Below are 4461 nucleotides of genomic sequence, written 5' to 3'. Positions count from 1 at the left end.
AGAGGGAGGAGGTGAGTGAGGTGGAGGAGGTGAGTGAGAGGGAGGAGGTGAGTGAGGTGGAGGAGGTTAGTGAGAGGGAGGAGGTGAGTGAGAGGGAGGAGGTTAGTGAGGAGGAGGAGGGGGTGCCTGTTGCTGCGTTTTCCAGTGATAGTGATGGTGTTGTGGCTCCGCAGCCACGCACCACTACCAAGACTGGGCGCAATGTTAAGTTCAGCTATGCTGAAAACATGGCTTTGGTGCGGGAGCTGATGAGGCATCATCGCCAATTGTTTGGGCAGGATGCTGCCAAGGTGTCCTCACGTAGGAAGTCTGTCCTGTGGGGTAAAGTTATAGCGGCAGTGAATAGTGAGGGTGTGGTGAGGCGGACTGAGGACACGTGCCGGAAGCGCTTTTATGACATCAAGCGCCGTGTCAAGGCCAAGATGGCCAAGGAGGCCAAATCAGCCCGCCAAACCGGGGGTGGACACCCCTTCCGGGCTACTTATCGTGATTGGGAGGAGCCTGTGCGGTCACTTATTCCTTCCGAAGTGGTTGGTGCCACTCATGTCAGGGATTCGGACCGTCCAAGGCAGGATGGTGAGTTTGTTTGAAATAATTTTGTGATATTGCATTTTGAAAAATATTTATGCTGCTAATTGTTACTGTGTTTTTTAAATTATAATCATTGTGTTGGTGATGTTGTGCAGGCCTGTGCAACCTGTAGCTGTAAAGGTGTTTCCAAACTACAAGTCCCATCATGCATTGCCTGAGTTTTGTTATTAGTGAATGTTACATCTGTTGCAGTGCATGCTGGTATGTGTAGTTCTAATACATAATCAGAGATCTTGCTTGTCACTAACTGTTTTTAAAAGTATTTTTTTTTCTTTTTTTGTGATTTTTGGTTATTGATGTGTTTTATTTTTTAATTGTTTTTTTGATGCTGTTTGTGTCAATTTGTTGTTGTAATTTTTACTTAAAAAATTGCGCAGAATTAACCTTTGTATAAGGATTATTTAGTGCAACACCATCTTATTTGAAGAATACACACCCAATTAAGTAATCCAGAATTGCTTAAACATAAAATAGTTTACTTATCATTAGGTTCCAGATGTTTACATCACAATAAGGAAGTTCAGATAACAAGGAGTATTTAAAGTATGGTCATAATGTTTTTTCAAATGTATCAACAGTACGCCAGAGAAGAACCACAGACAGGCCACAGCTAACTGATGATGATGGTGGGAATGCAGGTAAGAATTCACTGTATTCACATATTCGGCAAACACATAGAAGCAAAAAAATAATATTGTTTTTCTTTTCACATAGGTTCTTCTTCTGCAAGCCGCCCTCCTCTAAGGCGGACATCACAGGGCTCTGTGAGTTTGCCTACGAGGCCCAGTAAGTCACGTCGTGTGGAGTCTGAGTCTGCGGCTCCATCTTCACCACCCAGGCGGCGCATCTCCGCAGTGTTGCCCCAGCCACCTCTGGACATTTTGGCAAGTCCTCAAAGTGATGAGCCACGATCACCTCAGCTGTCTGGTGAGTAAAAAATTTTATGAAAAAATTATTATACGTTTTACACAGTGTGGACTATGAATGAACATGGCTAAGTCATATAAATTTTACTAAGCACTGATATGTTCAAGGTGTTATATGCTGAAAATGAATTTTTTTTTGTTTATAAATGTTAAAAATAATCTGTCTTCCTTGTGCCTTTATCACCTTGCATATATCATTGTCTGTTCTAATCCTTAGGTCTTCTCATGGTTAATTCAGCTGCACCACTGTTTGTGTATTGTCTGGACAATTATATTTGTGCATATTATTAGTCATGGCCATAATGTCAATTACCAAGCACATGTGTTTTTTTGCAAAAATTACTGCACCCATTTTCAGATGTAATGTTTTGCCTAGCATCCATTTTGTTTTTGTTATAACATTTTGTTTTTCAAATTTGTAAAAAAACATTGGTTAAGACAAATGTTTCACATGGCCCACATCACCAGTTATAAACATAGTCCTACTTAACACATTTGCATGTTTTGTGAAAAATACACAATTAAAATTTTTAATAATTTAAATATTTAAAAAATGACTGCCTTTACAAATTAATGAGTTTGTTAGAAACAACATTTACTGCCTTGTTTGTGTTTATCTAAAGGAAGGGCCAGACTCAATTTTTACAGGCATTAATGTTAAATGGGGACATATCTTCGTGTTTCACATATCATTATGTCTTAGAGTCTCTGAACAAAACAAATTAAAGAAAATTGTGTTGGGTAAATTAGAAGGCACACACAGGCGTGCACAGAAACTGAATTGCGGGTTTCGCACAGGACTTCCACCCCCCCACCCCCTCCACGGCATTATAGTGTTCTCACACCTCCCCTGTCCTGGATGTAGACTGCTTACCTGGTCCGCTCCTCTGGGTCGACCAGGTGAGCAGTCTATATCCAGGACAGGGGAGGATAGAGAACACTATAATGTTGTGTAGGGGGGTAAGTTTGGTGCGGAACCCGCCAGTCAGTGTCTGCGCACGCCTGTGAAGGCACATATGTGTTTCTTAAGGCAATATTCCCAGTTTTTTTGACAACACACAATCTTTAACATTTTCATGAGTATTATTAAGTATGCCATGTTTAGGACAAGCAAAGAAATATATTTGAAAATAATCAGTGGCTGTTGTGACCCCCATACAGAACCAACCATCATGGGCGAGGACGACCAGCAGGAACCTGACCAACAGGCTACCTTTACACTGCACCTGCAGCCCGTTGCTCCTACCCAGCCAACCCAGCAGCAGGATATGCCCCAAGCCTCCGTAAGTCCCCAATTGATCCCAACTCCACCACAGCAACAAATGTCCGCAGACTTTTGGAGCAGTTGGGCCACACAACAGGTCCAAAACACTGCCTACCTGAACACACACACACAACACCTTGCCAGTCTGCCGCATCATCTACCTTGCATTAGTAGGAACTCGGGCAGACTGATTGTTCAGGTAGGCAGAATAGCTACTTCAATGGAGCAAATCAGGGCGGACAACATGCAAATGCTGACAAATTTATCTAGAGTAATCGATGAGCAACAGCGGCAGCAACAAGCCCTAATACAAGTCATCCAGCACAACCAAGTAGTGACTGAAACTTTGTCCAGAATTGTTGCCAGCCACACTGCCACCAATAATCAGCTGAATGCCAGTATTCACAACCTGAGCCAAAGCATTACTGTGCTGGCAGCACAACAAGTCAGCTCCAGCTCCGGAACAACGACCCCTAGCCAGACCCCAGTAACCTCCCCTGTTCGACGCTCAAGCAGAACACGGGCCAGCGAACCAGGACAAACTTCTGCACCAAGCACACACACCAAAAAAAAATGGTTAAGGCAGGAAATTTGTGCAACACAATAAATGTTTGGCTATTGTATTCCCAAACAAAACCTGTGTCCGTGTCAATCATTTTAAAACACGCTATGTGTGTATGGTTTAATGGGGTAATGATTGTCAATGTTTATTTAATTAAAAGAAAAATAAACATACACACCAGTATAAAGAACAAACACTAACGAACAAAACAAACATTCCCCCCCTACAATACATGTAATAAAAGTGGTTAGGCAAGGTGATTATAAACAAAATAATACTTACGGGTAAAATATCGCTGAATAACTTCTTGCCTTACCTGCCTCCCTACATCTGTACTCACACTGTCCCCAGATGTTTCTAACTCCTCTGCTTGCTGACTGTTTTCTTCATCATCATGTGGCAGATGTTGTTGCAAACACAGATTATGGAGAAAACAGCATCAGAACACAATCCTAGTCACCTTAGAGGGACTATACAACAAAAGCCCAGCAGATTTATCCAGACACCGAAACCTAGATTTCAGCACTCCAAAACATCTTTCTATCACGTTCCGCGTAGACTTATGTGCATGATTGTAACTGTGTTCAGCAGGAGAATCAGGTTGGGACAATGGAGTAAGTAGCCAAGAGTAGCAGCCATAACCACCATCACCTGAAAAACAGATATAGGCAACATTGGTACATGTGTATGATGAATAATTACCCTAAAAAAAAAAAGAGTTTGAAGTTAACACACATACACACAACACACTTGGAACATACCCAGCAGCCAGCCATCAGGCATTTGTCCGTCCTCAAATTTATCGAAGAGAGATGACTGACTGAGGATGAAGGAGTCATGGCAGCCGCCAGGGTAACCTGCAACCACACTCATAATTTTTAGATTTGCATCACAAACCACCTGGACATTAGTGGATTTGTCCATATGTCGATTAGTATAAATATATTGTCGGCCCCTAGGTGGTCTCAGCTCAACGTGTGTGCAATCTATGGCCCCCAGCACATTGGGCATGCCAGCAAGCTCATAGAAAGCTACCCTGACTGCATGCCACTGCGACTCCTGGGTAGGGAAGCAGATAGAGGCATTTATATGGGGGTCCAAGACATCCAAAACCTGAG

At 42.6% G+C, this 4461-nt stretch overlaps 1 long non-coding RNA gene across 1 annotated transcript; it reads left to right on the top strand.

Annotated features, from left to right (window-relative positions):
• The first annotated feature begins 1085 nt into the window (after positions 1 to 1085).
• Positions 1086 to 3403, top strand: LOC134943252 (uncharacterized). Its single transcript, XR_010181438.1, has 3 exons — positions 1086 to 1229; positions 1306 to 1518; positions 2679 to 3403. It is a non-coding gene; the product is annotated as an uncharacterized LOC134943252 (long non-coding RNA).
• Positions 3404 to 4461: the final 1058 nt, after the last annotated feature.

Source organism: Pseudophryne corroboree, chromosome 7 (assembly GCF_028390025.1).
Source record: "Pseudophryne corroboree isolate aPseCor3 chromosome 7, aPseCor3.hap2, whole genome shotgun sequence".
In the NCBI taxonomy this organism is placed as follows: Eukaryota; Metazoa; Chordata; class Amphibia; order Anura; family Myobatrachidae; genus Pseudophryne; species Pseudophryne corroboree.
Note: the sequence above shows the minus strand (reverse complement) of the source record. Positions and strands in the feature narration are given on the sequence as shown.